The 17,183-nt window shown below is 45.7% G+C and overlaps 1 protein-coding gene across 8 annotated transcripts in view; it reads left to right on the top strand.

Moving 5' to 3' along the window:
* Positions 1 to 17,183, top strand: part of ehbp1 (EH domain binding protein 1) — a 143,851-nt gene that overhangs the window by 118,364 nt on the left and 8,304 nt on the right. The window lies entirely within an intron of this gene.

Genomic DNA, 17,183 nt, shown 5'->3' with positions numbered 1-17,183 from the left:
CTAATGGTGTTAGCGCAGCCGTTGCTCCATCAGATTAATTCATTAAGCAAATGCGTTGATAACCATGTTGGCCTTCTTGAAATGCGTGCAATATGACACTGCTCAAATTTGTTCTAACACATGGCCTGGGGAGGCTGCAGCCCGGTGCTAATGGGGGAGGAGGGGCCAATTATGCAAAGAAAATCGGGACCGTCAACAGACTGTGGCACCTCTATTGTAGTTGACTTGTGCTGGGGGTTTCTTTCTCTGTCCTCTTTTACTGTTTCCATGCCCTCAGTCTCTTGCTATGGTTATGGTTAGTGCGTGTGTGTGTGCGTGTGTATGGCTGTGCATGGGGTTGTGCTGTGTGTGCGTGTGTGTGTTACATATATCTAATCTAAACGCTGTAATGCAGGATAGGGTACAGTTGCTAGAAAGCTGCAATGAGTCTTTGCTTGATTCTAACAGATTCTGACCACTGTAAGCCTTGCATTGTGAGGCTCAAGGTGATGGACTTTAGTAGCTGGCCTCAGTATTTCTTTTTCAGAGTTGCTGAGCCTGTTTGTTTTGGAATGGCCTGTGTGGCTCGCTCGTTGTCCCTGGGACCCCCTGTGTGTTCCACACGTTGGTGTTCGGGAGTGTCCGGACCCTGCACCACACAGTGAAGCCCCCTGCAGCCCCGGCCCATCTCACACACTGCAAACATGGGGCTTGACAAAAAATTTGGCGACGCCGGTATTTGTAAACTGCGGGACGTTGAGATGCCGGAGACACCCTGCTTAATTGAGGGCCTTTTAGGAGTTAGCACCATATTGCAGAGCTCCGGGCGGAGACATGGGGCCTCTGTATCCACAGCTGGGAGGGCTGGGCTCGGCCTGTGTGCGTCTGAGAGAGCGGAGTGGGCCTGTGTGTGTCTGAGAGAGCGGAGTGGGACTGTGTGTCTGAGAGAGCGGAGTGGGCCTGTGTGTGTCTGAGAGAGCGGAGTGGGCCTGTGTGCGTCTGAGAGAGCGGAGTGGGACTGTGTGTCTGAGAGAGTGGAGTGGGACTGTGTGTGTCTGAGAGAGTGGAGTGGGACTGTGTGCGTCTGAGAGAGCGGAGTGGGACTGTGTGTCTGAGAGAGTGGAGTGGGACTGTGTGTCTGAGAGAGTGGAGTGGGACTGTGTGCGTCTGAGATAGCGGAGTGGGACTGTGTGTCTGAGAGAGTGGAGTGGGACTGTGTGTGTCTGAGAGAGTGGAGTGGGACTGTGTGCGTCTGAGAGAGCGGAGTGGGACTGTGTGTCTGAGAGAGTGGAGTGGGACTGTGTGTCTGAGAGAGTGGAGTGGGACTGTGTGTGTCTGAGAGAGCGGAGTGGGACTGTGTGCGTCTGAGAGAGCGGAGTGGGACTGTGTGTCTGAGAGAGTGGAGTGGGACTGTGTGTGTCTGAGAGAGTGGAGTGGGACTGTGTGTCTGAGAGAGCAGAGTGGGACTGTGTGCGTCTGAGAGAGTGGAGTGGGACTGTGTGTCTGAGAGAGCGGAGTGGGCCTGTGTGCGTCTGAGAGAGCGGAGTGGACCTGTGTGCGTCTGAGAGAGCGGAGTGGACCTGTGTGCGTCTGAGAGAGCGGAGTGGACCTGTGTGCGTCTGAGAGAGCGGAGTGGACCTGTGTGCGTCTGAGAGAGCGGAGTGGGACTGTGTGTGTCTGAGAGAGCGGAGTGGGCCTGTGTGTGTCTGAGAGAGCGGAGTGGGCCTGTGTGCGTCTGAGAGAGCGGAGTGGGCCTGTGTGCGTCTGAGAGAGCGGAGTGGGCCTGTGTGCGTCTGAGAGAGCGGAGTGGGACTGTGTGCATCTGAGAGAGCGGAGTGGGACTGTGTGTGTCTGAGAGAGCGGAGTGGGCCTGTGTGCGTCTGAGAGAGCGGAGTGGGACTGTGTGCATCTGAGAGAGCGGAGTGGGACTGTGTGTGTCTGAGAGAGCGGAGTGGGACTGTGTGCGTCTGAGAGAGCGGAGTGGGCCTGTGTGCGTCTGAGAGAGCGGAGTGGGACTGTGTGTGTCTGAGAGAGCGGAGTGGGACTGTGTGCGTCTGAGAGAGTGGAGTGGGCCTGTGTGCGTCTGAGAGAGCGGAGTGGGACTGTGTGTGTCTGAGAGAGCGGAGTGGGACTGTGTGCGTCTGAGAGAGCGGAGTGGGACTGTGTGCGTCTGAGAGAGCGGAGTGGGCCTGTGTGCGTCTGAGAGAGCGGAGTGGGCCTGTGTGTGTCTGAGAGAGCGGAGTGGGCCTGTGTGTGTCTGAGAGAGCGGAGTGGGACTGTGTGTGTCTGAGAGAGCGGAGTGGGCCTGTGTGCGTCTGAGAGAGCGGAGTGGGCCTGTGTGTGTCTGAGAGAGCGGAGTGGGCCTGTGTGTGTCTGAGAGAGCGGAGTGGGCCTGTGTGTGTCTGAGAGAGCGGAGTGGGACTGTGTGTGTCTGAGAGAGCGGAGTGGGCCTGTGTGCGTCTGAGAGAGCGGAGTGGGCCTGTGTGCGTCTGAGAGAGCGGAGTGGGCCTGTGTGCGTCTGAGAGAGAGGAGTGGGACTGTGTGCGTCTGAGAGAGCGGAGTGGGCCTGTGTGTGTCTGAGAGAGCGGAGTGGGACTGTGTGTCTGAGAGAGCGGAGTGGGACTGTGTGTGTCTGAGAGAGCGGAGTGGGACTGTGTGTGTCTGAGAGAGCGGAGTGGGACTGTGTGTGTCTGAGAGAGCGGAGTGGGACTGTGTGTGTCTGAGAGAGCGGAGTGGGACTGTGTGCGTCTGAGAGAGCGGAGTGGGACTGTGTGTCTGAGAGAGCGGAGTGGGCCTGTGTGCATCTGAGAGAGCGGAGTGGGACTGTGTGTGTCTGAGAGAGCGGAGTGGGCCTGTGTGTGTCTGAGAGAGCGGAGTGGGCCTGTGTGTGTCTGAGAGAGCGGAGTGGGCCTGTGTGTGTCTGAGAGAGCGGAGTGGGCCTGTGTGCGTCTGAGAGAGCGGAGTGGGACTGTGTGCGTCTGAGAGAGCGGAGTGGGACTGTGTGCTGGGGCGGGAGCCCTGCGGAGGCCCTGGCGTGATTCGCACCATCAGGCCGCGACGGTGCTCCCGCTGAGCCGCTGCGGTGGAGAAGTGCACTGATGGCGAACGCCAGGCTCGCTGGGCGGTGTGCTCTGTCACTGCTCTGGCTGTTTGTAGAAATGAGTCTTAAAAACGAGCCCTTTGCCCAAGGCCCATACAAGCCATATACGGGCAGACTCACTGGGGCCTCTCTCTCTTTCTCTCTTACACGCATTCCCTCTCTTTCTCTCTCTCTCACTCTCTCCAGTGCTCTGAACTGTTGATTTCATTCATTTATTTGCTGTGCGGCCAACTAAAACTTTTCTATGTGACAATGCAGCATTAGGAAGGAAAATATGAAAAAAATAAAGAAGTTGAGTATACAGTTTATTTACAGGACATTGCGAGTTCTGGTGGGGAGGGAAGTGGGAAGAGAGAGGGAGCAAAAGAGAGAGAGAAGGGAGTGTGAGAGGGGTGAGTTGGGGGGTGTGAGGCCTCTCTGGCCGGCAGAGATACGTATGCACGCGCTGTGATCTCACTTCTGGAAGCCACATTTTCGCATATACATTTGTGCCCAAGGACCTCTCCATGTGAGCGGCTTCCCTCTACTGATAACCAATCAGGAGCCTGGCAAGATGCATGGCGGCTCTATGCGAGCCTATTTACATTGGAATACGGCTCGGGGATCCTCCACTTGGGCAACCGGGGCGAGGGGGTGGGAGTAACGGTGGGGGTGGGGAGCAACAAATAAATGAAAGTTTGCCTAAATCCGCCAGATAATGGGGGGCTGTGTTCAGACTAACCACGGACCCGCGATAAACAGAGGGGATTAGTCCTGTGTTCTGCTTCGCTCGCTTTCTGCTGGGTGGCCTTACTTGTCAAAAAAAAAAAGATGAGGGGGAGAGAGAGAAACGTTTAACGCAAGGACGTTCACATGGCACACTGAGAGAGAGAGCGCACTTAATTCCATCAAAGCTGCAGAAATCAGCCATTAATTTATTCTAACCCCCCCCCCCCCCCCTTCCCCACCCACCACCCCACCACCCCCCTCTATTGTTGGTTCAATTGTTGGTCATTTCTGCAACATCTGGTCCTGAGCACTTTGAGAGGCCGTAGGCTGGAGACGGCTTCCATCGGCTATGGCAGCGCAGCGCAGAGGCAAAATTAGCATTTTTTCATTTTTCCCCCCTTTGGTAAAAACTGTGACAAAGGAAGCAACAAATGAAAATAGTCCCCCCCCCCCCTTTCAGTTCAACTAATAAACTAATGAATTTGTGTTCAGCTTATTTACTTTTTCTTTATTTTTCTGGTTGTTGTATGGAACCGTGGGAGCTTGGTATGTGGAGGCAGATTTTAGGTTCTTCGTTGCTGTGCAAAAAAAAAAAAAAAAAACCCTGCCGCTTTCGCATTCCAATTAAAAGAACAATTAAAATATTTTAAAAAAGCTTTTTGTAAAAGCAGGAACTGGAAAAATTGTGGAATACAGTGCTCAGGAAAGCATAACCTTCTGAAGGAACCCTTCTGAAAGGGTTGAAATTACTCAAATACAATGACGGAAATCGCACGCACACAATGGAAGAGTCCCGTGTTTCCCCCCCTCTCCCGTATGGATCTTTTCCTCCTTATGAATGTATAATTTTACTTATGGGCGAAGAAAGGTCTTCAGCCGACGTCTTCAGTCTTCCTGGCATTACGACGCATGTCATTTTAATTGCTTCACTTCATCTTCTCCCTACCCTGATAGATTTTTTTTTTTCCTGTTGAGGTTCTCTCCAAATGAAGTGGTATTTTTCATAATGGTTACGTGCGGACTGCATTTTCCGAAAGAAAAGGGGCGATTTGGGGCCCGCCCGTCGGAGGCGGCTGCAGACGCGGCGCGCCGGCAGAACGGGACGGAGCGGACCGCAGTTTAACGGCTCGTGAAATTCGGCGTTTGAAACGGCAGATTATGGCCCGCGCGGCGACTCCTTCCAGCTCTCTGGGAAATTAGCTGTTGACATTCTTTGGGGTCATCATGCGAGATAGCAGGCCGAGCGCGCGGATTTAGCAGATAAACCCATCCAGTGAGACCTTTATCCATTTCACTGCGACTCGGAAAGGTTGAGGCAGGATGGAGGCTATTCATGTACCTTTCTGCTTCATCAAAGCGGGGCATTTATTTTCCCTCTCTCTCTCTCTCTCTCTCTCTCTCTGACACACACACTCACATACACACACACAGACACATGCACAGAGTGCGCACAAACATGCAAGTAAATATACATATTGCATGTGCGCACACACACACTCACACTCACACATGCACAGAGTACACACAAACATGCAAGTAAATATACATATTGCATGTGCACGCACACTCACAAATGCACAGAGTGCACACAAACATGCAAGTAAATATACATATTGCATGTGCGCGCACACACACACATGCACAGAGTATACACAAACATGCAAGTAAATATACATATTGCATGTGCACACACACACACTCACACATGCACAGTGTACACACAAACATGCAAGTAAATATACATATTGCATGTGCACACACACACACTCACACATGCACAGTGTACACACAAACATGCAAGTAAATATACATATTGCATGTGCGCGCACACACACTCACACATGCACAGAGTGCACACAAACATGCAAGTAAATATACATATTGCATGTGCACACACACTCACACATGCACAGAGTGCACACAAACATGCAAGTAAATATACATATTGCATGTGCGCGCACACACACACATGCACAGAGTATACACAAACATGCAAGTAAATATACATATTGCATGTGCACACACACACACTCACACATGCACAGTGTACACACAAACATGCAAGTAAATATACATATTGCATGTGCACACACACACACTCACACATGCACAGTGTACACACAAACATGCAAGTAAATATACATATTGCATGTGCGCGCACACACACTCACACATGCACAGAGTGCACACAAACATGCAAGTAAATATACATATTGCATGTGCACACACACTCACACATGCACAGAGTGCACACAAACATGCAAGTAAATATACATATTGCATGTGCACACACACAAGCACATGCACAGAGTGCACACAAACATGCAAGTAAATATACATATTGCATGTGCACACACACACACTCACACATGCACAGTGTACACACAAACATGCAAGTAAATATACATATTGCATGCACGCGCACACACACACACATGCACAGAGTACACACAAACATGCAAGTAAATATACATATTGCATGTGCACACACACACATTTACCGTGAACATACAAAATTTCATTATTCATTTGGCTTCCTTATCACGTTAAGATGTTCCTGTTTGGGCTTGAAAATGTAGAGATGTTTTTATTAGTTTTATTATTTTTTTGCAAGCTAAATATAATCAACAGATTGCAGTAAATTCAGGCTTGCTCTGTGGGATTTTTCATTTATTTAGTTTGATTTCTGTAAACGAATCAAACCAGGTTTATTAATCTTTTTAATTATTTTTGTTCGGTCGAGTAAACTTTTTTCAGCTTTTGTGTGGGGGTGTAGAGGGTGTAAAGGAAACCAGAGAAAACTCACGCATAATCAAATAATCCTGAAAAATCTGCAATTAAAGTAAATCATAACGGACACGGAGAAGGGAAAGATAGAAATATCTCCGAGAGTTGAGCCATGGGCCATGGCCTGAACACGACAAAGCAGCGATGTTGGTTTTTCTCCTCTTTTAAAAAAAAAAAAAGAAATAATTCCCATAATTCTCCTCTGCAACCTGGGGCCAGCGAGAATGCCCTGCTGTGCTGAAAACCCGGAGGAAAGACAAAAGCACAATGAAACGGAGAGCTTACCGCCGGTGCCTTTCACGGGCCCGGAGGAGCAGGCCGCCATACATCTCGGCCACTCCAATTCTGTCCCCATGCTAATGAGCCTGCTCTGATCTTTCCACTGCTTCCCCCGTTTTCAACATCTTCAAGGACCACATGGCGCTAGCAAAATAAAGACAACTAAATGAGAATTTCCAACGCTTTTTGTGCCGGGGACTTCAGGCTTTTCAGTCGGTGTGCTCATTAAATATTCCCAGAGTTTAAAAAAGGAAAAAGGGAAAAAAAAAAATTAAAAAGTGCAACAGGGGGTTGGGGGCAGACGGGTGGGTGCTGCTAACTTTTTTCCCCAGAAGGGTGAGTGGGGGCTGGGGGGGGTTATTTATAAACACCAAAAGTAATAAATCACTAAAAGCCAAATTAATGTGATACCATTACCAAAAAAATCATAATAATGGCTATCCCTAAACGAATATTAAAATATGACAACGTTACATCTTTAAAAAATGAAAAGGATGAATTTTGTGATGCATTTGCCCGTGGCTCTATGATATCGCTGACACCTCATGCCGTCCACTTGAAAGGTCCCAAACAAGAGACACAGATAAAGGGTGAATGGAGGCCTAGGTTCCCGCTGGCTGTTTAGACCCCTTTTAATAGCACTGTTCTCTATAAAAGGCACCGGGAAGTACCTCGCATTAGCGCTGGAGATCACTAGTTAATAGGATGATGTCTTTTAGCTTTTGTCACCAGATTATTAACTGGGATAGGTTTCTGTTCTCACCAGAGCCGGGCCGTGGAGAGCCTGTTGAGCACAAGTACTAAAATACGGTTGCTCCGCATTGTCCGCCCTTGTATAGTAAAAGGCTTTTAATGAAACACCTTTTAGGTCTTTACCAGGTGATCTTTCTTCATTGATCTTTCATCTGCTCTCTCCGGCAGTATTAATTACCTGAAGTGTTCTGCTTTTTTTCTGAAGACCCTTGATTCTGTCGCCGTGTTCGACGTGGCTGGAGCTCGCTGAAAGTGTGTGGTGGCGGGGGGTACAGAGAATGATCACGGTCCTGATAATTATAATGGGAGTGGAAAGACGAAAACGGGAGTTCAGCATTTCTTCCTCCCCGTGGTAAAGACGGGTTGTATGCGTGTCCGTCACTCAGTGTTTTGTCATGGAAGCGGTCTGAGTGCATTGCAGTTTGGGTTTCATAGTGATAAAAAGCTGCCTGAAACTGTCTGTGTGCCTGTGCTTTTATTTCTGGCACGTCATGGAAATAATTAAAAATGAAAGAGGGGAAAAAGGTGTCTGTCATCATAGGAATCCTACGGGTGATTAGTGGTCACAAGGCTGAGTGTTTTGCATGGGTTTTGTATGCACTGAATATCTCAAGGGTTTTAGCCATCATGGGCTCTCATTGTTTGTTTGGTGTTCCTCATGAGATGAGAGGATGAGACAATTCTGAAATATTAAGCAGTAAATTGCATATAATATTTGGTTGTGATTTTCTCAGTGCGTCTGTGGTTGTGTCGGAGTTTTTGGTCCGCTTGCTCTCAGGACGTTTGAGGCTCCCCTCTCTGCTCATGTGTGCCCCAACCTTCGATCGCAGGCTTAGTGGCTGAAATGAGATATTGATACATCGCTGTACTCCACTGACACTGAAATAGGTGAGGAGCCAGCAAAATATGAATTATTTTTAAAACATTATGGCAAACAGATGGTATATGTGGGGTTTTCCCCCTTACTTTCTTGCAGTTCCTAGTCATACTTTTCTTTCTTACTTACGTTTCCTTCAAAATGTCTGTCTATTCTATTCTTCATTTCAGAATGTGTTCCTGTTGTTATTCTGATGTAAAGCAGCTAGTGTCCTTGTCTCTGAGAGAGCCTGTGGACCAGGCGGTCTTAGATGAGAGAAACCTTAAGATGCTGCTTCTGCTGGGAGACTCTGAGTCTGTCGACTTCTGATAGTGTTTATTGATCAAAAAAGTAAAAACAATTTGAGGGGAGCAATGGTCTTGGGTTACAGGTTGTCTGAGGTTACAAAAGTCAGTGAATCAGGGGCACAGGATTTTCAAATCCTTCGGACGGCTGGCTCCTGAACCGGCCTGCCCAAACAGCAGGAGCGGTGACGGATCTGATGGACGAAGAGCGCGAGGAAGAGGGCGGAATCGGGATAGGAGCGGAGAAAAGGAAATCTATTACCCGGAGGTGTTTTTTTTCGCGGCGGCCTCCCGCTTGTTATGGAGCGGGGAGGTCTCGCCCCCGTTAGCTCTGGGCTCGGGGGTGTTCGCAGGAGGGCGTGCGCGTACGGCGCGAGGGGGTAGAGGCGAGGAGGCCGGTCTCTGGCGCGCGTAACGGCTTCCGCGCGTTCTCACAGAACGCACGTTCAAACAATTACACGGGCGCGGAGGATAACCTTCTGCGCGCAGTCTGAGCTTCTCCCTCGCCCCTCGGTTAAAGAACAGCTGCGGATTTGATTCTCTCCCAATGCTAAGTCTCTCTCTCTCTCTGCGGCTTAACACTGTCCATGAATATGTTTTTCTTTTTTGGTAAGCTGATACAGAATCCCTCAGTGATAGCTGACTTCTGTAACCAAGGCCTTTGAAATCCCATTTGATGCCCTTGTTAATATAGCAGTTGATGTTATAATTATTATCAGTAATTTCAGTTACCCATGGATGTCACATATGTTTACTTTAAAAAACAAAAACAAAATGGTAATATTAAACTTGGCGAAAGACTGGTTTAAAGTTGAGAGAGAAACAATCACATTTATTCATTTTTAATAGTAACAGTCTGTCTGTGACTAATGTGTGGTTGCAATTAAAGTGCAGTTTTTTTTTTATAAAGTGTTGAAAGAATATTTTATTTAAAAAAAGATTTTTTTTGGGGGGGGGGGGGGCGTCGTTGGGTCAGCCCCCGCACCTGTAAATCCACGCTGGCATTTTTAAGTTAACAGAAGTGTCATGGAGATTGTTTGAATTATAATACGCTACTGATGAAGCTGCTTTCTTTCACGATCTGCATGACTTTCATTATACACCATTCAATCACTTTTATTGTCTGCTACATTTCCTAAAATGGTGGATTTCATTTATGACGAAACTGTTTTTTGCCCAGTTTTTTTCCCCCTGTTCCCCACTCTTATTTAATATGAAAGGAGATTGAGAAATGCCCACCATTGTGTGTGTAAAAACAGGATCTCTCTGGTGGCTTTTTTAAAATTTTTATTTCTGTGAGATTGGAGAGGAGAGGCTGAATGCCGCCGAGGAGGAGAAAGGACAGAAGGGTTAGCGGTTAACCAGGTTGACTTAAACAAGAGAAAATGTGTTCCGTCCATTTTGCAACTAGTGACGGCCCCTTCAGGCACAAAGACCCCTGCTTTATCCCGAGATTAGGTATTGTGACAAAAGCTAAACTACCTTTCTTCCGACCGGAGCGAGGCTACTGGCTGCCTTTCATTCCGCGCTAACAAGACCGCTCCACGCCGCAGACCCACTCCAAGTAATTAAATCAATCCTTTGTGCTCACCATATTCTCCTCTAGTGACAGTACCAGATCTGATTATGTGCTTCATGCATATTCACAGTGAAGCAGTGACGGCTCTTTAATGAGCTCTTACTTAATCACAGGAAACAATGTTCATCTTGTTCTTTTTTTTCTTTTTTCTCCATTTTTTCCTCTCCTCCTCCTCCTCCTCCTCCTCCTCCTCCTCACAACATTGGAGTATGGAAACAAGAGCTTGGAAAGATGAGATGAAACACAAGCATGCATCGCTCCTCTTTAAATTCAACCCAAGTGACTTAGTGCTGCAGTGAAGTTGAGATCTGCCCCCTTAAAACTCAGATAGACAAATTGGATTACTGGGGTATTGGATTAAATAGAAAATGGATGGATAAAAAAAAACGAGAAAAGCTTGCTGTGATCACAGGGTTTAATATATTTCTATTCTTTTCCCTCTCCTTTTCATTCTCCCTTTCACCCCCCTCTTTCCGAGTTACTGAGCGAAGGAACACAGGTCTTAGCCGGGTTTATTAAAAACCGGATTAATTTGTAATGGTTCCCCTCTCTTAGTGTCATTTGAAGATTTTTATCAAAAACAAATAGGTTGGAAAAAACATGTAATGAATCTAACCGATAAAGTCCGCCAGGTTGAGTGTCTGGTAGCGTTTTTAAGGTTGGAGGATTATATAGAAATTCCCTGATTTTTTCAAGCATTGAAAGAGCAGATGGAAAATCTTTATATTGGCATGTGTGTGGCTCTTTTGCATGACTTCATTTATGAAATATTTCACATGTAGATGTGATGAATGGTCATGATTATTTATTTATTTAGTTATTTATTTATAGTATAAGACCATGCAACAGAAGGAAATTTGTTTTATATAATGTAAAATTAATTTTTATGAGAACTCCTGGAGAAAGAATTTGTGATCCAAAGATACACACAGACTGACAATTTTGCACACCTGCTGCGTAACAATCAGTAATTACTTAAAAATTCCAATCACAAATAAATCAGTGTTTTCACAGAGACACACACACACAAACAAATATGTAATATGTATGGGTGTATGGTTAGGCACTTAGTCCACTAATCAGTAAAAGACACCAGGAAACAGCAGTGGGTTTGTGCTGCAGGGGTTGTTCTTTATTCCTGTCTGGTTTGAATGTGAGCAGTGGCCGAGATGTTTATCTTAATCTTATTTGGCTATTGAAGCTGACTCTCCCTGGCAGACCTGCTGGCCCCCAGGCCTCTGGGACAGGACTGCTCTGCTCAGCCCCCTGCTCCACGAGATACTATTCACCCCCTGTGCTTCTGTGTTCCATTCATCCTCTGTGCTTCTGTGTTCCATTTACCCTCTGTGCTTTTGTGTTCCATTTACCCTCTGTGTTCCATTCACCCTCTGTGCTTCTAACTTCCATTCACCCTCTGTGTTCCATTTACACTCTGTGCTTCTGTGTTCCATTCCTCCTCTTTGTTCCATTCACCCTATGTGCTTCTATGTCTCATTCACCCTCTGTGTTCCATTTACTTTCTGTGCTTGTGTTCCATTCAACCTCTGTGCTTCTGTGTTCCATTCACCCTCTGTGCTCCTGTGTTCCATTCACCCTCTGTGCTCCTGTGTTCCAATTTGCCCTTTGTGCTCCTGTGTTCCAATTCACCCTCTGTGCTCCAGTGTTCCATTCACCCTCTGTGCTCCTGTGTTCCATTCACCCTCTGTGCTTCTGTGTTCCATTCACCCTCTGTGCTCCTGTGCTCCATTCACACTCTTTGTTCCATTCACCCTCTGTGCTCCATTCACCCTCTGTGCTTCTGTGTTCCATTCACCCTCTGTGCTTCTGTGTTCCATTCACCCTCTGTGCTTCTGTGTTCCATTCACCCTCTGTGCTCCTGTGTTCCAATTCACCCTCTGTGCTCCAGTGTTCCATTCACCCTCTGTGCTCCTGTGTTCCATTCACCCTCTGTGCTCCTGTGTTCCATTCACCCTCTGTGCTTCTGTGTTCCATTCACCCTCTGTGCTCCTGTGCTCCATTCACACTCTTTGTTCCATTTAATCTCTGTGCTTCTGTGTTCCATTCACCCTCTGTGCTTCTGTGTTTCATTCACCCTCTTTGCTTTTGTGTTCCGTTCACCTTCTGTGCTCTGTGTTCCAATAACCTTCTGTAATATTTTCACTGTCTGTGCTTCTGTATTCTATTCACCTTCTGTGTTCCATTCACCCTCTGTACTGATGCTGTCTTAGGCTTTCTTGTTGTGGTTCCGTTGCTTGAACTGTGAATGAATACTATTTCAGGCAATAAAATCAGCTTTTGCTAATTAGCCTGTTTGTGAAATTAAACTGGTAATTTGACAATTTAATGTAAAGAACCAATGTTTTCTGTGTGTGTGTGTGTATATGTGTGTGTGTATGAGAGAGGGAGTGCATTTGTCAGATTGTGACATTGTGTGCGCGCACACGTGGGTGTGTGTGCGTGTGTGTTCGTATTTGTTTACCCCATGAAATATGAAGATCCCTGTGTATATTCATACTTGTTTTCGCCCTCAATGTTGACCTGAAGATGGCCCTGCATTCCGTGTACATCAATGGAATCTTATGAATTTGATGACTCACAGTGACTAATCCCATCAGTATTACTGGCAGTAACGGCATTGAATTGTTGGAATGTTACAATAGTTGTACTTATTTATGGTGTGCATATAATAGCTGTGGCCACACACACAAATATAACTCATGCCTTGTTTCACATGTCATGTATGTGGCATTGTGTTGCCACAACGACTGTGCTATGAGTAAGAAATAATTTTGTTGATGATACTGGCAAGATTTACAGGTTTAAATCTTGTTCAAAAGGAATTTATAATTAGCCTCCAAAGGGGATAATTACTCCACTGGGACTATGCTCTCTCAAGACTACCTTGTTTTGAGAGAATGGATTATTTCCCAAACCCAAAGGTCAAATGCTTTACATGTGATATTTCTTTTCTCTTGCTGATAGTGCTCTTTAAAAAAGGCCAATTGTTTTTTTTCCCCCCATTATCCTTCTGGTTTTACAAGCTATCACACAAAAGCAAAACAAAAAGAACCTTTCAATAGTACAAATTCATACTTAAACAATTGCTAGTCATGCACAGTTAAAATTCATCCAAATGACGTGGGACTGACGTTTACAAAAGAACTAAGCCACAACTACCACCGCCATTCCAGACAAAAAATGTCTGCATTCAATATGTATTCCAGTGTAAGTCTCTGTCATCGTTATATAATCCTGACAGAGGGTTGTCCAAATAAAGAGATGAGGAACCGTTGAACTATAATGGGAACTGTTTTAGGCCAGAGTCAGAAGTGGCCAAGCTCAGTGTCAACGCGAGGTGGAAGAGCGATTTGCTTTCAGATATTTTTTGTTTGTTTGCTTTGGGAGGCTCCAGATCAACTCCCGTCTCCCATTTCTGCCATTGTCGGCCAAGCTTTATTATGGTCATTATTATGCACTATTATTACGGTCATTATTGTGCATTATTGTTATGGCCATTATTATGCGCTATTATTATGGCCACTATTATGCACTATTATTATGCCCATTATTGTGCACTATTATTATGGTCATTATTACTGTATGCACTATTATTATGCACCGTGAGATCACAACAGCCCTTAGCCCCAACAAGCCCTGCTTTCTAAGAAAGTTGACTAGCATCATCCCTGGCTGATTCTTAAATGCAGATGTTATTAATATTATATGGATCTGGGGCATTCCGCGTATCTGAGAGCCTGCCCCTGCAGTAGAGCCCGCCCTCTCTGCTCTGAGTGACAGGGCTGCTCGCTGTGGCCCGGGGCCTCACATGACCAGAGTCACAGTCACATGGGCACCAGTGACGCCAAGCTGTGCCTCTGTGTGCATGGCCCCTCAGATCCAGCACTGTGTTAAGCCTTGCAGCACCCCTGATGCATGCATACACGCACACACACACACACACGTACATGCACATACAGACATACACACACACATACCCACGCCTGCATGTACACACACACACACACACACACACATATACACGCACATACAGACATACACACACACACACACACACACACATACACGCACATACAAACATACACACACACACACACACATATACACGCAAATACAGACATATACACACACACACACACACACACACACATGCATGTCCACACACACACATACGTACATACACACGCACATATACCCACGCCTGCATGTACACACACATATATACACGCACATACACACACACACACACATATATTGACACATATATATACACACACACACACACACACACACATATATGCGCACATATACATGTAGGTACAGACATATATATACATTTGTATATTTATATATATATATATATATATATATATATATACATACATACACAGACATGCGTACACGCACGCACACATATACACACGTATATAGACGTGTGTATTTATACACACACACGCATACGCACGCACACAAGGACTCTTTTACACACACACACCTGTTCCTCTGCATGGGATTTACAGAGAGTTGCAAAATATGTTACTGCACACGGATTTCAGACCTCTACTTTTGCTTTTGTTTACTGTATTTTTTTTACCACTTTTAGCTTAGTTTTCAAATTTCTTTTTCAAAAAAATTATACCCACTTTTAAATATGTTATTTTGGTTACAGTGCAATGTTTGTGTAATAAGCAGTTGTAGAACTTGACCACCATCCTTCTAGATTTTTCCCCTATGATGTTACTAATCTTTCTTCCTGAATGACTTGTCCGTCCGTCTCCCCCCCCTAGCATGACTAAACCCCCCCCAAAAAGGCCGTCTAAATAACTGTAGCAGCTCTTCACATGATTGAAGTTCTGACACTACACATATTGCTTTAGCAGTGAGTTGTGTGGTGCTGTGAATAGACTGGGCGGCTAAGCAGTTTGATGAGGTTTCAAAAATTCTGTTCACTGCCAAATAAATAATCTTGGCGGTTTATTAATTTGGCCTGTTTTAATTAAAATATTGCCCTTTAGGCTTATTACTGGTTAAGTGGTTTGTTCATAGTAGTTCAGCTTCACAGTGAGGCTAAATAAATATGCATGAAGGCGGCCACAGTGACTGTTAAAGGGTTTTAGCTTTGTCTCTGCAGTAGCTGCTGCTAATAAGGAATTTGAAAACTATTTTAATTTAAGCTTTGTTTTTTCAGCCATTTTTTTCTTACAAAAAAAGCCAGGTTTGCACACACAGCTAGATTAACTCAGTTTTTTTCAAACGAATCCCTTCAGTGATCAAAGGACTCACTGCGTAAAATGTCTGATTGAGGTTTTTTCTTTTTTTTTTCTTTTTTACATTTTTTTAAGCCCCAATAGTGGTATCACATACATTTTTCACATCAATAGTGGGAGCCCCACGTACGCGGTGTTCTTTCTGTATGATATGCGGATCAGCTGATATGTCCTGCACTATGAATTTGGACCAGCCATTCAGTTCATTTACAGATCAGTGGGTCTCTACAGCAACTGTCCTGAGATCAGTTGCAGGGATTCTGCACTAAATCAGGATGGCTTAATAACCCAATAACATGAGTAGAGTTTAACTTTGATGTCTGCGAATGTTATATTTCCGTACAGTTTTGTATAGTTACCTGCTTCGCTTTGCATACGTGGGCTTAGCATGTGTGATGCTCTCCAGTTTTATACGTTAGCCAGAACGTAAAGGTGCGACTGATCTTATGTGGCCAGTCAGATCTCTGATTTGAGTGGATCTCAGATTTTGAGTGGATATGCAGTCAATCAGTCCTTTAATATTTTTGTTTTGCACCATCAGTACTTGTGAGATGCCCAGCACCAAAAAAAATGGACATTTTCGAGAGGAAAAAAGCCTGAAAAAAAACATTAAAACGGGTGACAGATAATGTCGACTCATTTCCCATAATTTATTGTTTCCTAAATATATCCAAAGTTTGCTCTTGATTACATGCGGCTGTCATGTAAATCACTGTAGCCGCTAAAGTGTGCGCATGATGTACTGCTCTCACCCGAGGTGGGTCATAAATCATGTGATCCGCTCTAGTGTAAATGTGTCATATGAGCCAGGCCGCTCCCTGTGACTCACAGCCTGTGTGTGACTCTGCTCCCGTCTGTCTCTAGTGGCGGCAAAGCCTGGTGGCTGCTCCCATGAGCTGCTCTTCCTTTATCGCACTTCAGAAGCAGTGCTGAAACTGAAACTGGTGATGCATCACCTGGAAAGTTTTTCTATTTTTTTATTTTTTTTAATCTCTTCTCTTTCTCCTCTTTAAACTTTCTCCAACAAGACTTCCTGCTCTTGAGCTGCCATTTTCTATAGCATCAGCCTCAACGACAGTGATGATGCGAATGAGTTAATAATCACTGAGAGCGTGGGCCTTATGTCTGTCAGCACAACCCTGTACTGAGATAGCATACATTACATTACATTACATTACATTACAGGCATTTAGCAGACGCTCTTATCCAGAGCGACTTACACAACTTTTTACATAGCATTTTACATTGTATCCATTTAACAGCTGGATAATAACTGAGCAATGCAGGTTAATTACCTTCTCAAGATTCCAACAGATGTCCTTCCGGGAATCGAACTCACCTTCGGTTGAGCGAGTTCCTTACCCACTGCGCCACACTCCGTCCACACATACATCCATTGGTACACCCCCGTAGTGAGATGGTACGTGCCCATCAGTACACCCCCGTATTGAAATGGCGCAGCCGGAACGTTAGCGGTGCATAAGGGTGTTTGAGTAAAGTTTCTATGCACGCTGCATGATGCAGCGGGGGCCGTCCTGCACGCGCTCAGTTC

This window comes from Anguilla rostrata, chromosome 18, assembly GCF_018555375.3.
Source record: "Anguilla rostrata isolate EN2019 chromosome 18, ASM1855537v3, whole genome shotgun sequence".
In the NCBI taxonomy this organism is placed as follows: domain Eukaryota; kingdom Metazoa; phylum Chordata; class Actinopteri; order Anguilliformes; family Anguillidae; genus Anguilla; species Anguilla rostrata.
Note: the sequence above shows the minus strand (reverse complement) of the source record. Positions and strands in the feature narration are given on the sequence as shown.